General features: G+C 40.7%; 1 long non-coding RNA gene across 5 annotated transcripts in view; it reads left to right on the top strand.

Annotated features, from left to right (window-relative positions):
- Positions 1 to 17,336, top strand: part of LOC114037096 — an 813,500-nt gene that overhangs the window by 484,968 nt on the left and 311,196 nt on the right. For 4 of the 5 annotated variants that reach the window (XR_003568412.1, XR_003568416.1, XR_003568413.1 and 1 more), the window contains one exon: positions 16,047 to 16,110. The exons of the other annotated variant lie outside the window; for it this stretch is intronic. This is a non-coding gene — a long non-coding RNA (uncharacterized LOC114037096). The remainder of the gene's footprint in view (positions 1 to 16,046; positions 16,111 to 17,336) is intronic. 5 annotated transcript variants of the gene reach the window in all.

Raw genomic sequence — 17,336 nt, 5'->3', positions numbered from 1 at the left:
GAAAGGGACCTTGAAGATATCAAATCCAGCCTTCTCATTTCACAGGTAAGGAAGCTAAGGGCCATAGAGGGGAAGCTGCTTGACCAAGATCACACAGTCAGGCAGTGGCCAACCTGGAACTAGAACCGAGATCTCTTTTAAGAAAACAGGGCGCATTCCACTGTATGGCAGCAGCAGTTAATGAAAGCAGTGGGTCCCTGGAGACTTTAAAAAAAAATTGCTGCTGAAAATACAACCTTGTCCTCTGCGGTGTTTTCCATATGAACTGAAACTGTGCAGAGCTAAGTAATGAAAACCAGCATTGAGCATAAATTACAGAGAACGGCAGAGTAATGATTATAAAAAGGTATATGAGGCATAACCCATTAGTGAACTCTGTTTCTTACAAAAATTAGATACTGAAAGTTGGAATACAGTCACAGTGTGCCTGGGTGTATTCAGTGGTAGCGGTGACTAATAAGGCAGCTAAAGATCTGTTAGCATTTTTTCCTTTTTACTCCGACTTTCATAAGTTAATAACTCAGGCATGAAAAATTGTTCCATGCTGAAAAATGGCATGTAAGAGCTCAGCAAATTGTGTGGGAGCAACTTTTTTCTTGGTGGTGGTGGTGGGGGGGGGAAGCGTGTTTCTCCATTTAATTTGGCTCTTTATAAGTTACAGTGGTGGGAATGTCAACGGACTCCTTCTCCAGCCATGAATTTTTGGTAAGCCTTAGGAAGTTAAGAAGATTAAGAATTGATTACACCAAGCAAATTTGAGGAGCAAGGACCAATTTCAGTGATATTAGTGGGAGCCAACGAAGCAGAGACTAGGGTAGGAGGTATTTGACTTTGTTATTGTTGTTGTTACAAAAGTAGGGGGAGGGGACATATTTAGCTCCTTCAAATATGAGCTCACCACGGGCTGGTCTGATTCAGGCACAGAAAACTGTTATCACATTAGCAGAAAGGCCTCTCCTGCTGCTCCAAAAACGTGCCTCATGGCAAACAACTGCCTCAAGCCTGCCAGATTTCTTGGACAGAGTCAAAGAATGTTGCCTGCACCCTTCCCTTTTGTTGTGTTTCAGCCTATTCTTCGAGTGGTGGGTGGACTAGGAAATAGAGCACTGAAAAAGAATGTCCATTTGGCTGCTAAAATTTATTTAACATAGAGATATGTGATATGGAGGCATAGCATGGAAACATATAGAAAAAAGGCTTATCTTACTGATCGTCATAATCACCCGGCACGGCAGAGACTTTCAAGATTACCTACCCTCAGTGCTAGGCAGATCTGGCCCCAGACGCTGGCTGAGGTATGTGACCCTTGGCAAGTCACTTAACCTCCCTCTGCCTCAGTTTCCTCATTTGTAAAATGGGAAGCCATAGCACTTATCTCACCTATAATGAGAATCAAATGAGATACTAATTGTAAAGCACTTTGCAAACCTTCACCTAGTGTATAAATACTAGCTTTTATCATCATCATTGTCATCATCATCGTAGGTTTCAGATTTCCAAAGTGTATTACATAAATTGTCATTTGACCTTAATGACACTCTACAAGGTAGTTGCTACTACTATCCCTATTTTACAGATAAGGAAATTGTGAATCATAAAGGTTAGGTGACTTGTACAGGGTCATATAACCATTAAGTTTCTGAGGCTAGATTCCTTTTTTAACTCTACCTTAATCCAAATCCAACTGTATCCACTGTACCTTGACAGCCACTAGGGAAGATGCAACAATTAATTCCTTTGATCCTCACAACCATCCTGTGAGCTAATCAGGGCAGGTCTAACCCACTTTACAGATGAGAAAATTGAGGCTCAAAGACATTTAAGTGCTTTGGCCAAGGTCACAGAGTGAGTGGGAGCCAGGGCTTGAACCCACAGAATCACAGAATCTCTGATTTGGACGGGACCTCAGAAGCCATCTAATTCCACATGCACTCACACAAGAATGACTCACTTCTATAACATACCCATCATTTGGTGATTCAGATTTTGTTTGAAGCCCTCTAGTAAAGGGCAGCCCATGCACTAACTCCAGAGACAGGCCATTCCACTTTCCCATGGCTCTGATTATTACAGAATGTTGAGTTGTTGTCGTTATTGTTGCTCTTATACCAAGTTTTAATTTGTCTCTTTGTCTCTTCTGCTCAGGTAGCTAGATTGTACAGTGGATAGAGCACTGGGCCTGGAATAAGGAACACCTGAATTCAAATGCAGCCTCAGACACTTACTAGCTGTGTGACCCTGGGCAAGTCACTTAACCTCTATTTACTTTAATCCACTGGAGAAGGAAATAGCTCACCACTGCAGTATCTTTGCCAAGAAAACCCCATGGACAGTTTGGTCCAACAGGTCACGAAGACACGACTGATCGACAGAACAAAAACAACCTTTCACATATAGCTCCTAGTTCTATTCTCCAGAGACAAAATGCAGAATTTTCCATATTTCCCAGTTAAATGAAATCCTATTGGTTTCATCTCAACTGTCTTCCTTGTCCACTATCCTTAAGCTTGATTATCATGTATCTTTTCCTCTTTTGTGATTTTTCCTTTCCCTCTATCATTTAGAATTCTCTCCCAGATTTTCATGATGGATAAATTCCTGGACCCGAAATCAGGAAAACCTAAGTTCAAATCTCAACTTTGCCAACTACCAGCTGTGTGATTGTGGGCGAGTTCTTGATTTCACTGAGGCTCAGAGGATTCCTAATTTGTAAAATAGGGGAGCCCAGCTATTTTGACTTCTGATGTAGTGTTCTTTCCCAAAACTCCTGCTATGGTGCTTTCTGCATTTTCACTATTATCCCCCATGCCTGGCATCCTCGTCCCTCCTCTTCTCCTTTAAGTAGCCTTTCCCAGTCCCACAAATGCCTTAAGACTAGAGCCTTCCCTCTGTTGATTATCTACAATTTAGCCAGTATATTTTTTTTATACTTAGTTGTTTTCATGTTGTCTATCCCCATTAGATGTTGGGTTCCTAAAGAGCAGAGGTGCTTTGTATTTTGCCTTTCTTTGTATTCCCCAGTGCTTAGTATTTGTTGTTCAGTTGTTTTTCAGTGATGTCTGACCCTTTGTAAACCCATTTAGGGTTTTCTTGGCAAACATAGTGGAATGGTTTGCCATTTCCTCCTCCAGCTCATTTTACAGATGAGGAAACTGAGGCAAACAGGATTAAGTGACTTGTCCAGAGTCACATAGCTAGTAAATGTCTCTGAGGCCAGATTTGAACTCCGGAAAAGGAGTCTTTCTGACCATAGGCCCGAAATACTATCGCTTTGCCACCTGAGTACTTAGCACAGTGCCTGGCATATTATAGGTGCTTGATTAATGCTAGTTGACTAATTGACTCTGTGTATAAATCCTTCTTCAAGCTTTCTAATAATTTCTATAATTTTTTAAATTATAGCTTCTGGATCGGGAGGGGGGATGGTGGTTTTTAAAGATAAAATCTGAAGTGAGATTGAGATTATATCAGAAGGCATTTTTTTCCATCTTCATGCTTCCCAGCTGACACTGGTTGCCTCAGTTCCACATTGCTCTCGATTGCATCACACAGTGTTAGACCACATGTGAGTATATACTCTTAGCAAGTGACTTTCTCCACAAGACCAGAGCAGCTGGAATTTCAGAAGCAGCACGTGTCTGAAACACTGCAGCATTGCATATGGGTGGGGAGGGAAGTCTCGATTGGCATTCCCTCAGTTTTTTTTTAAGACTAACAAGCATTTCTTTTTTTCTTCCTCTCATCCCCCCCTACCTTGAAGAAAAGAAAAAGAAAAACAAAACCCTGGCAACAAATATGCATCATCAAATAAACCAAATTTCTACAGTGGCCATTTCCAAAAATATATGTCTCATTCTGCATCTTGAGTCCATCATCTCCAGAAGGAGGGAAGTGGGTAACATTCTCTCTTAAACTTGCACTGTTACAATTCAAATTTAGAGTGTGTGCCTGTATTGCTTTGCTTTTGCTCTGCTGAGGGTCCTCTGTCACTTTAAACCCAGGTGTTCTTAACCTGGGGACCCTGAACTTGAATAAGTTTAAGAAAAAAAAAAACAACAACCTCACATCTTTGTTTTTGAACTAACTTCTCGCTGAAACTTAGCATTTCCTTCGATTATAATTTTTTTGGGGGGGCTAGGCAATGGGGTTAAGTGACTTGCCCAGGGTCACACAGTAGTAAGTGTTATGTGTCTGAGACCAGATTTGAACTCAGGTCCTCCTGAATCCAGGGCCAGTGCTCTATCCACTGTGCCATCTCACTGCCCCCTCAATTATAAATTTTTAAAAAATTGTTCTGAGAAGGGGTCCATAGGATTCATGAGACCACCAAAAAGAATTATGATGAAAAAAGATTTAGCTTTAGTTTAAATGTTGTTGAAAACTCTCCCCTATTAGTTCCTAGAAATTATTTTAGGAAAAGGTGGGGGGTATGCAGTGATTTTCCACTATATAAGAAAAATCTGAACAGGAAGCTTATAGCTCTAGAGCTCCCATGTCTTCTGAGGTACAGGGGTTGAGCAGGCAGGCTGCTGCATATAAAACCCATTAAAGTATGGGCAGCTGCAGCATCAGTGCTAATAATCACTTTCACCATGATTCAGTTAACTGCCTGGGCTCATCCTGGCTCCTAGAGCCAGCCAACATGGGCCCCACAGGCTGACAAGAAGTCTGTTACTTACAGCACCCATTTTTTCCCATGTTCTGTGTCCCCACAGCCCTATGTTACTGACAGGGAGCCTAGGGAACACGTGGTGGTCATGGGATGCCTCCTGGGAATGAGAATGTGAACAAAAAGGTAGGGAGCCAGCCCAAGGTATAAGAAGACCCAATGTAACAAGGTGAGTATCTCTGTTGCAAGGAGAAAAGTGATCAAACTCATAATGACTTGCTGGCAAGTTTGGCCTATTTTTTTGTTAAACCAACTTCCCCAAACATTGACCTCATTTAACCATCTCCCTTCTGGCCAAACCCTGTGGCCAGTTGAGATTCAAAATCCCAGTGGTTTCCCTGTAATTCGGTCTCAGTGAATGTGAACTATGTTAATTTCTCATGAACATGTTTCATAATGCTATGAAATTCCTTTAAGAGCAGATGTTCTTAATCTGGGGTCTACAGATTTATAGGAGGCTTGTAAATTTAGATTGGGGGGAAAAAGTAAATCTTTATTTCAATAGAATTAGTTTCCTTCATAATCCTGTGTATTTTTATTTTGTGCATCTAAAAACCATTATTATGAGAAGTCCATAGGTTTCACCAAACTGCCAGTGGGGTCCACAACACAAACAATATTAAGAAGCAAGCCCTGGTTTAGAGTGAGTTCTTTTCCTCCTCCTCCAGGCTCGGAAAGCTTCCAATGACAGGCTTGTCACCTAAGAAGAATAAGTACTTGACAACTAGCATAAAATGTATGTGTCCATATAAAAACCACAGAAAGAATATTGTAAATGAAACTGAGTCTCATACATAGCTTTTTTAAAGTGTGTAATAAAATCAGCACATTAGCTCCTAAAGGTATCCCATTTGTGTTTCCCTATAAACCTGATAGAATAATTTCTTAATAGTAAACTAGATCACAAAATCACAAAATGTTAGAGCTAGAAACCTTGGAGATCATTGTATCTAATCTTTGCCTCCCCAATACACACACACTCACACTCACACTCACACTCACTCACTCCCATTTTGTAGCTGTGAAAACCAAGGTTTAAAAATCCTTGCATTTTTCCCTTAGGAGTTCCCCTATCTGTAAAATGGGGATAATAATAGTACCTACTTCTCAAGGTGGTTTTTTAAGGTCAAATGAAATAATACTTATAAAGTTTTTGCAAACATCAAAGCACTATACAAATGACAGTGATTATCAGCATCATCATTTTTTAGGAAGGCTTTAAAAAAAAACTGCATACTCCCAGCTTTGGAAGCCCCGTATTAATTTCAGAGAGCCTAGTTATTTAATGAAAATAAACAGAAAGACAAATGCTGATGGTACAGAATTTTGCTAGAATGCATTTATTTAGGTCTTTAAGTCTTTTTTAAAATATATTTTTACTGGTTTATTTTGTTTTCACTTCACCTACATTTCCCAATGTGTCTCTTCCTCTGCCATCCACCCCCTGGAGAAGGCAGTGATCCTAAGGGTTCATGTTGAACCTTCTTTAATTGCACTTAAAGCAGTAGTTTTTATAAATAACTTTTTCCTTCATGACAACAAATGTTCACGTTTGAAGCACTATAAATTTATTATCATTGTAGTAATTGTAAGCACTTAATACGTAAATGCAAATGAGTAGAAGTAGTGTATTAAATTATCATGGGGCCACACAATAGAATCTTCTTGTTGTTGAAAGAGGTTAATGGAACAAAAAACTCTGGGAACCACTGCCCTATAAGAAAACATAGAAAGAGGAAAAAGACAATCTAGCAAAAATAACCAAGACATCAAAAAAAGTTTGACATGGTATGGAGTATTCCATACCCATAGACCCCCACCTCTGAAAGAAGGGGTGTACGAGGAGGTCTAGAAATGCTTCCCTCACAATTACCCTATAAGGTAGGTAGTACAGTAATCATTCTCCCCATTTTATCTAATGAGAAAACTGAGGCTCAGAGAGATGCAATGAATTGCCCATGGTCATGAAGTTAGTGACAGAGCTGAGATTTGCATCCTAGTCTTTTCTGATTTCATGTCCTAGGTAAGTGGGACAGTGTATAGAGCATGGGCATGGAGTCAGGCCCTGAGTTCAAATCCAACCTCAGACACTTTCTAGCTGTATAACCCTGGACAGATCACCCTCTCTTAGCCTCAGTTTCCTCATCTGTAAAAAAGGATAGCACCTACCTTCCAGGGTTGCTGTGATCATCAGAAAAAATCATATTTGTAAAGTGCTTAGCACAGTGCCTGGCACATAGTAGGCATTTAATAAATGCATGTTCCTTTCCCTTCCTTTTCTACTGTGCCAGGTGTTTCCCAGGGAAGATATAGATTGATTGATGTTGGTAACAGTTTGTCACAATAATATGATTTTTCTGAAACCTTTGAAAAGACTTTTTTTTTCTTTTTCTAAATGTCATGCAGAGGGAAGAAAACTGTAAAGGAAGTTTTGTTTGGATCAGTGTGATGAAATGTAATGAATGGTTACCGTAATTTCTGAAACTATATAGTGGCAGTATTCTCTCGAGGGGAGTCAGGGAGTCAGGTGAACAAGGCACAAAAAATTAAATATTTTTTTCTGAGTTTGCTCCTACGTAATATCCTCATGATATTTAAATTGCTTTTGGGGGATACAAAGTGGGGGTTACAGGCTATAACTGCTGAACGCGCCATCCTCTGTTCTCTATAGTATATTCTTCAGCAGTGTCCCAGCAAGTGGAGTCTGAGAACATCTTAGTTTAAAATGTACATTTTTCCTACTTTTTTTTTATTGTTTTTTAGTGACAAAAATGTAAGAGTCTTTCAAAACTTCAAATCCTTCTGTTGTACCTGATTATAATACAGAGAGTTGCAGCAATCTTTAATAGAAAGGGCATATGGACTGAAGGTCAACAGTTTGGCTTTGATAGTTTGTGTGGGATCCCAGGCAAGTCACTTCAGCTTTGGGAGCCTCAGTTTCCTCATGTGCAAAATGAGGGTGTTGGGCTAGATAATGTCTAAGGTTTCCCCCACTTCAGTCTATGATCCTAGGATTCTAATCTGATGTAACTTAATAGCTATGTGATATTGGGCAAATCGCTGGACCTCTCTGGGCCCCATTTTCCCCCCATGTTTCTTTGCTTTTCCTCATTCTTCAGTGAGAGGTTGGACTAAATGACCTCTATAGCCCCTTCTATAGAACTCCAGATCTTGTGCAACCATGTAATTTATGAGCTGTGTGACCAGGGGCAAGTGACTTCATCTCACGGAAACTTGGTCTCCTTATCTATAAAATGGGGATAATAAGGCTGCTTCTATATTGTCTCTCAGGGCCGTCTAGAAGAGAGTACTTTTTAAATCTTAAAGGGCTGCAGAAATATGAGCTGTTGTCATTGTATATGGAAGAACCTCAGAAAAAAAAAATTCCATGTAGTGATTTTCATGTTACGAGAGAGAGAGAGAGAGAGAGAGAGAGAGAGAGAGAGAGAGAGAGATTTTAAAATTACCTTGGGAATTTGAGAATCAATGTTCTAAGAGGGACCCAATAACATTCATGACTTATATTCCATTTAAAAAAACACCCCAAAGAACATATTCTCTGGAAATTTTCAGTATGGAAGTACAAAATTTCAGAGCCATGAGTTCTTAAGATGAGACATGGTTGACTTTTTCTCTTACCCCACCCCCCCCAAAAAAAGTGAGGGTGTTGAGGGAATTGGTCAATGGAACAAACTTTCAAGAGGAGGTTTAGGGCATTATAAAAATTTTATTCCTTTAGAGCGAAAGACAGATCCTGTCCTCAAGAAACTTACAATCAAAGGGGGGAAACAACATGCAAACACATATATGAAGCAAGCTATATACAGGATAAATAGGCAATAATTAACAGACAGAAGACACCAGAAGAGGGTGGGATTTTAGTTGGGACTTAAAAGAAGCCAGAGAGGTCAGTAGTTGTAGTGGGGGAAGGAGAACATTTCAGGCATGGGAGACAGGGAAAATTCTTGAAGTCAAGAGATGGAATATTTTATTTGTGTGACAGCCAGGAGGCCAGTGTCAGTGGATAGAAGAGTGTGTGTGATGAAGGAAGATGTAAGAAGATTAAAAGAGTAGGAGGGCCTCAGGTTACGAGCATTTTGTATTTGCTCCTCAAGGCAATAGAAAGCCACTAGAGTTTATTGAGGAGGGGCTTGACAGGATCAGATCTGAGTTTTAGGAAAATCAGTTTAGTGATTGAATGGTAGATGGGCTGGAGTGGGGAGAGACTTGAGGCAGGCAGACCCACCAGCAGGCTGGTGTAATAGTCCATGAGTGAGGCGCTGAGGGCCTGCACCAGAGTGATGGTAGTGTCAGAGGAAGGTGAAATTTGACAGGTTTTGGCAACAATTTGGATATGGGGGGGAGGGGTGAGAGTGAGGAATCCAGGATAACTCCTAGGTTGCAAGCCCGAGAATAACTGGGAGGATAGTGTTGCTCTCTCTATTAATAGGGAAGAGAGGAGGGGAGGAGAGCTTAGGGGGAAAGATAATGAGTTCTGTTTTGGCTGTATTGAGTTTAAGTTATCTACTGGATATCCAGCTGAAGATATCTGAAAAGCTGTTGGAGATGTGAGATTGGAGATCAGAAGAGAGGTGGGGGCAGGATAGGCAGACTTGAGAATCATCAGTGTAGAGATTATAATTAAATCCATGAGAGTCAATAAAATCACCAACTAAGGTAGTATAGAGGGAGAAGAGGAGAGGATCTAGGACAGAATTATGATGGACACCTTCAGTTAGAAGGTGTGATCTCTAGAGGATTGTAGAAAGTAGGCAGGGAATAAACCAGTGGAAGGACAGAGAGAGAGATTGAAAATAGAGAGTAGGAATGACAGAGAAGGCAGTCTGTTAGAGAAGATGAGGTGGAATGGGATTGCTTGAACAAGGAGAGGGGTCAGCCTTGGTAAGGAGTAGGGCCATTTTATCATGCGAGACAGGTGAAGGAGGAGAAAGTGACAGAAGGCACCTTAGTGACAGGATGTAAGGAAGAGGGGAGAAAAGAGAGCTCATGGAAAAATGGCCTCAATTATTTTTCTGTGAAATATGAGCCAAGGTTCTCATCTGGGAGTGGGGAGGGGGAAGAGGAGCCATGGAAAGTTTGAGGAGAAATGAAAAGATTTGGAAAAGTGTCTGTAGAGAGTGAGATAGTGAGTTGATAAGGGAGGTATAGTAGGATTGCCTAGTAGCAGTGAGGGCCCAGTTGAGGTTATGTAACAGATTTGTAGTAGACCCAGTCAGACTGGTTGCATGATTTTCTTCATCTTCATTTAGCATCACTAATGTAGGTATAAAGGGGAAGAGGGATCCAAGGTTGAGACTTAGATAGAATCACCAATATCTTAAGGGGGATATTCAAGAGAGGAGGACAGTATAGAGGTGGTTTGGTTCACTGAGGAGTCAAGACAGGGAGAAGAGGAGAGAGTGGCTGGTGCAGGAAAGGTTTGAGGAGAGGAATTGGGGAGGAGAGAAAAATTGTAATCTATCAAATTCATTGAGGAAGGACGGGGAGTGTTCTGGGGGTCTGTAGACAATACCTACTAGGATTTTGAGTGGGTGGTAGACATGAATAGCATGAACCTCAAAGGAAGAGAGATGGAGGAAGGCACAGAAGTGGCAATGGGGAACAAGGAGTATTGTAACTTTCCCACCTTGAATGGTGATCTGAGGAGAATTAATGAATGTGTAGCCACTACAGGAAAGGGTGGCCAGGGAGGCTGTGTCATCAGAGGCCAGCCAGGTTTCAGTAAAAGCTAGTAAATAAAGCCAATGGGAGAGGAAAAGATTTAAGATGAAAGGAAGTTTATTGACTAGAACAGGCATTGCAGAGGGGACAGAAAGGCACAGTAGAATTAAAATGAAACTTTGGGGTGGGAGAGTTGAGGGGGATGGGAATGAGGAATCAGGTGGTAGGGATTATGGATGAGATTTGGATGATGCTCAGTAGGAGTTCATAGTCACTAGAATGTGAAGGGTATGACCGGGAGTGAAAACGTTCATCATTGAGTGGAGAGCATCACTCCGCTACTTGCAAAGGGCAGGCATAGCAGGAGATGGAAGGCATGGAGTCAAATGAGAGAGTTGCTCTTCTTTGTGCTGTACATTCCCTACATCCCATTTGGGAATTTGGGCTGGTTCTGGTAGAGATAGAAGAGGTTGCTACATGGTGTAGAGGAGGGTACACTGAAATGGAAGCTGTAGGAACCTATGTTCCAACTCTAGTTTAGCCACTATGTGACCTTGGACAGATCATTTCACTTTTCTAGTCCTCAGCTGTTTTTTTTTTTCCCCTCAACAAAACGAATGCATCTTACTAAATGACTCCTTCTATTTGTGACATCCCATTATCTGTGGATTTTGATTGGGGTGCTAATGATGGACCCCTAAGCGGCCCTGAACTTTCCCACATGGCCCAGTCCCTGGCATTCACCTGAGGTATCTGATCCATCCCAGTATAATCCTTTTAACTGCCCTTTAGCTGGGGCTCTCCAGCCACTTAACTCCTTCTATTGTCTGCACCTGGCCCCACCCCAGGCTACTTGCCACTCCTTAATCCCATCCAGATTTTTCCATGATCTTTCTGTATAAAATATCAATCTTACCCTCATCAATTGTGTGGATTCCTTAAGAATCCCACCTGCTTCTATTGGTGACACAATAAACCTTGTCTTGAACTGAAAGAGGGCTTGAGTGGTTGAATTCTTTCCAGGGTGGATTGTGCCCTATACCCTTGCATTTCAGGGTTCCCAAGACCCATAGATCAGATTTAACCTTATATTTTAGCATATTCTACTATTTTAGCATACTTTTTGCCATGTTAGTTAATGTATTGCTGTGTTAGAGGAAGATTTGTCTCACCAAAGAATAAATTGAAAAAATGTACATGATTATAAGAAGTAGGCCAAGGTATTGGGAATATGAGTTTGAGATTGAAGACTCCAAGACTGGGGCACCATGTGGAAACTTAGATGATTAGTTTTATTACTATTAATATATTATATTATTAAAATAATATAGTTTGACTATTTAATAATATTTTTCATTTATGTAGGATTTTAGGGTTAGAAAGCTAATAGAGTTGGGAAACTAAGGTTTCATTCCAAACTTTGCTACTTGATTATGTTACCTTGGATAAGTAATTTAATCTCAAAGGTCTTGGTTTTTTATCTGTAAGATGACCTATACAGTCCTATTTGGCTCTAAATCTGTAATCCTATGATCTTTTGTGTGATTCACCATTTTGCAGATGAAGAAACAGAATCAGAGAAGTTAAGCTATTTACCCAAGGTCATATGGCTACTAATTGACAGGGCCAACTGGGACCCATGCCTGAATTTTTCTCTTTCCAAGTCCATTGCTCTACCCACTATACTCAAAATACAGAAATTCAGATTTTCAGTGGGGAATCTAATATTAACATTCCCCATTTTGACACTGCTGTCTTTAGCATAAAAAAGAGAATGAATTATGTGGTGGATTTTAATAAAATCTGATAGCCTCAAATCCATATTCACAAAATGGATAAGTTAAGGACTACTGATTAGCATTACAAAAGCATGATTTTGCTTTTATAGAAGGATTCATAGGAAGCTCCCTTAAACCGTATTTGCACAGCAAAATGCACAACTTCCCTAGTGTATTTAAAATAAGATTCAGTTTACTGTAATTCAGCTTACTTTCATCCTTTCAGGAACACAGCAATTGCATAATAAAGCCCAGTGTACCTGTTAACTCAACCAATAAATGCAAACCAATGGGAAGGAAAAATGTGCTTTTCTGGAGATTGTCCCATTCAAAGTGTAGAGAAATCCAAGTATCCAGGCAGCTTCCTATTACTCAGGGATGTATAGCTAGCCAGTGAGGCCTCCTGAACTTCTCTGCCCTGGGGCCCTTAGAAGCCATTCTGGGCTCTTCTCTGCCCCCCCCCCCCCACAATTGACTGCAGATCAAACTGGGGAGCTTGCAGAGGTGGAGCCTTCTCCACTCTCCAACTTCCTTCTTGTGTTAAATGGGCTTTCATAATTCTCCATAGCCAATGCCTCCCACTCCCTGCCTGCCTGTAGCCATGTGTATCACCTTTTTACTACTGTTCTCCCATCTTTTACTCTCTTGGCCTTTCTACAACCTTCTTTCCTTCTTGCCCCAACTCTGGTCCTCTCTCCTTGCCTCCTCTTTCCTTACCTCTCTCTCCCATTCTACATGACAGGACCTTTCCTTTTTATCCTAAACCATACCTCTGGCTCCTAGGTCAACTGTGAACACCCAGTATTACAATGGTGCCTAGGAACAGTAACACTTTGCAGAAGGACTCCAGATGCATGTGGGAAAATAGTTAATTAGCTCTTACAGAAAGTAATCATCACAACCTTATTTTCTTGAAACAGGACCATATAGTCACATGAAGGAAGCCATTTCAGAGGAATCAGACCAGACTTTCAGGCACCTCACCCTCTGGCTCCAGAGTCATTATATCAATCCATTAGGCACCCCAACCCTTGCCTGTGCCACCTGTTCCTTCCATGACAAATAAGTAGAGATTCACAATTGAGTTAAAAAGAAATAGACACATACCCTTTTGTCAGAGTAGGGATGCTGTCCGCAGTCTCTTGGCCTACAGACTGGTTTTATGGAAAGTGTGACTGGTAAGCAAGGGCAGGTACAATAAGGTTATGAGTAGATACCTCTGCCTCCCATAGCAATACCTTCTCTATCCCACAAAGAAGGACATGCCAAACTTAATTTTAAAAAGAGAGGAAGTTTGTTTATTGAATTCAGCTTCAGTATGGTATAGTGGGAAATGTATTGGTTCTGGAGTCTAGAAGACCTTGATTCAAATCTTGGCTCTAATCACATGTGGCCTTAATGGAGTCATTTCATCTCTCTTATCCTCGGATGGGGGGGGGGAGAGAAAGAATGAGACAAAGACAGAGAGAGAGAGATGAATTAAACAATCTTTAAAGGTCCTTTTCTCTAATTCTGTGATCTCATGTGGTTAGCAAAAGTATTCAGCTATATTTAACACTTTCTGCAAAAGATTTGTATCATCATTTATTTGCCCAGAATTCATATTAATCCCAGGAGGGAATATCAATAAATTAACCAACAAGTACTTATTTAGGACCTACTCTGTGCTAGGCAGTGTTTGAAGTGCTGGTATAAAAAGACAAAAATAAAATGGTCCTTACCTTCTAAGAGCTTGCATTCTACCGAGGGAGACATGCATAAATAAGTACAGTCTTCATAAAATATGGTCTCTTTTCTTCTAAGTTCTTGACAATTCTGCCCCTTATGGAGGCACAGAGAATTGATTAATCATTCTCTACCTATGGGAAGAGCTCCTGGGCAAATAGGCTTGAGTCTAGAGTTACATATATAAAATAACTATAAAGTAATTATTTTGGAGGAGTAGAGTATGGGCAGCTTGAGAGACCAAGAAAGGCTTTATACTATGCTTCTTAAACTGCGGGTTGCAACCCCTTAAAATGTGACTACAGTGAAAGGTCTCCGAATGCGCAACAACCAAAAATTAATTAAAAATCAAACATGTAATGAACCCGAGGTGTTTCCTAGCAGTGCTTTCCCATGTTGCATTGCACAACTTCACTGCAGCCTTGGTTCTCAACACACAGTATGCCTGTTTTGCTCTGTGCATGCTCTGAAGACATGCAATGCCAATGAATGTTGCCAAAACCTGAAAAGGAGTCACTAGTGGAAAAAGTTTGAGAAGCCCTGAGTAGAAGGCTTCTCCTAAACAGAGTTTTAAGGGAAACAAGGCATTCTGAAAGGTTGAGATGAGGTGGGACTGCATTCCAAGCATGGGGTACATCTGGTACAAAGGCTCACAGATGAGACATTATGGAGTGTCACGTATAAGAAACAGCAAGAAGGTCGGCTTGCCTCAACTGTACATTGTAGGAAGGGGTTATGCATAATAAGATTGGAAAAATAGGATGAGGTCAGATTGTGAAAGACTTTATAAGTTAAACTGAGAAGATTTTATTTGGCCCTGGAGTCAATAGACAATTCCCATTGCCTCAATTCCTCATCTGTAAAATGGGGACACACTGGAGAAGGAAATGGCAAACCACTCCAGCACCATGGAGTCGTGGAGATTTGGACATGACTGAATGACTGAGTAACAACAACAGAATCAATAGGGGACCAGTGGAATTTATTGAACAAGAAATCTGCACTTTAGGAAAATCACTCTGGGCAGCTTTGTGGAAAACGGATTGGAAAGGAGAGACGAGAGGCAAGGAGACCAAATTAGGAGGCTTTTTCAGTAATCTAAGCCAGCGGTGGCAGACTCAAATAGGAATGGAGGCCACTGAACCCAACAGAAGGATTCCTATAGGAGCATATTGACTTAGAAAACCACATATTAACATTATTTTATATTTCTATTATACTTTTATTCATTTTGTTAAATATTTTCCCAATTACATCTTAATCTGGTTGGGCTGCACTCAAGAGTCTTGAATTGGCCTGTGGGTTATGTTTAATACTTGGTCTAAGTGAGAGGTGAAGGGGGCTTGAACTAGGGTTGAGAGTATGTAAGCAGAGAGAAGGGAATGAACACAAGAGATCTTATGGGAAAGGGTGGGGGGAGAAATAGCAAGTTTTGGCAACTAATTGGATATATGTGATGAAGGAGAGTGAGAAGTCAAGAATAACACCAGGGTTGCAAAACCTGGATGACTAGAAAGATGATAGTACCCTCTTATAGAAATAGAGAAGTTGGCAAAGGGGCTGTTTTGCAGAAAAGATAATATGTTCAGTTTTGAACATCTTGAGTTTGAAATAAGGTGGAGTTAGCCAGGCTGAAATATGTATTGGGTAACCAAAGACAGACAGCTAGAACTCAGGAGAAAGACGTGGTCTGGAGATGTATGTGAGGACGTGATCTGCGTAGAGGTGAAGACTCTGAGATGAAGACTATGAGAGAGTGTAGGAGAGAAGAGGACCCACTATTTTTGAAAGTGGGGCAACTTGTTGACCTCCAAAGATATTTGGGAAAATGTGCTTTTTAATATCATGTTAATAATAATATATAGCTCCTTTTATTTCCAGATTTTACAATTAAGGTTCCTTTTTCAATGACTTGAGGGGACCTTAGAAACCATCTTAGTTCGGTAGTATTAAACTCAAATAGAAATGAGGGCCGCTAAATCATACATGAGGATTCCTGGAAGTAGCTATTGTTTTGAAAACCACATATTGACATTTTCTACATAATATGGTATTTTTCTTTATATTTGTTAAACATTTCCCAATTATATTGCTAATCTGGTGCTTGCAGCAATCAGAAGTATTGTAGACAGCATGTGCCCTTGGCCACAGGTTTGACATCTCTGATCTATTCTACTTCCCTCCATCTCCAGGTGAGGAAACCAAGGCCGAGAGGGAAGCAGTATCCATTGTAACATCAAACAACTTTCTAAAAAGGTATTATTAATTATCATATATACTCAGAAGCCCAGTTAAGGGAAACCACTAACAGTTATTCAGTAGTTTTTCCTCTTGGAGGCTAACATATACCCCAGGAATACTGACACTCACACCCCAGTTCTTTCCCATAGCACAGGTGCTTACCTTTTATGGGATTAGAATCACCTAGGTGACAGAGTGGCTAGAAAACTAGGCCTGGAGTCAGGAGAACCTGAGTTCAAATCTGGCCTCAGACACTTACTAAATATATGACCCTGGGCTAGTCACTTAAGCTAGTTGTCTCAGTTTTCCTACTGTAAAATGGGATTAATAACCGTACCTTGCAGGGTTGTTGTGAGACTCAAATGAGATAATATTTGTAAAAGTACTTAACATGGTGCTTGGTACACAGTAGACACTACAAATGCTTATTTCATTCTATTCCCTTCCCTTTTTGGGTCAGGAACTTCTTTGGCAGTCTAATGGACCCCTTCTTTGAATAATGTTTTTAAATGTGTAAAATTAAATACATAGGACAAAAAGAAAACCAGTTATATTGCAATAAAGATCAATCCTTCCCCACCATCCAGCCTCACAAACCTCCTGAAACCTGTCCACAGACCCCAGGTTAATAACCCTTGCTATGGACTAGTTACTCTCTCTTGCTCATTTCACTTTCCCTGTGTCTCACAGCCAATGTCTTCCAAGTGCCAAAGGCCTTCAGCCTGCCAAGCTGCTTAGGGGAATGTCCATTCCCCTTCCACCTTGAGTTTGGTTCTGTGAAGGTTTCCTGTTCTCCCTCACCCTCCTCCTGAAGCCTTAGGCATCTGCTGACTTTTGTTTTCTATGGGAAAAAAAAAAAAGCACTGGTGTTCTGAAAAACACAGTGTTCCCCATTGTGTCTGGAATCACAGCCTCTGAGAGGCTGTAGGTAAATAAGGGCTGGAGCAACCACTTTATTATGAGTGAATAGATTCATAGAAATGAACTTTAATGAAAAGGTTTCCTGTACCAGCAACTGATAGGAGAGAGAAACGAGATCAGGCGAGTGCCCCATGAGCCTGTTTCCCTATTGGTTTGTCTACTCAGTCAGACAGACTTTTTTTTTCTTTTCTCTGTGAAAGCATGTAACTTTTAGATACTAACACTTTTATTTTTGTCTCTGTCTTCTACTACCACCCTCTCTCCCTCTTGTGATGTTTCTCCCATAGGAAATAGCATCAAAGTGATGGAAAGGTGGAGTT

Source organism: Vombatus ursinus, unplaced genomic scaffold (genome assembly GCF_900497805.2).
Source record: "Vombatus ursinus unplaced genomic scaffold, bare-nosed wombat genome assembly UNPS02010219.1, whole genome shotgun sequence".
NCBI classification, from domain to species: Eukaryota; Metazoa; Chordata; class Mammalia; order Diprotodontia; family Vombatidae; genus Vombatus; species Vombatus ursinus.
Note: the sequence above shows the minus strand (reverse complement) of the source record. Positions and strands in the feature narration are given on the sequence as shown.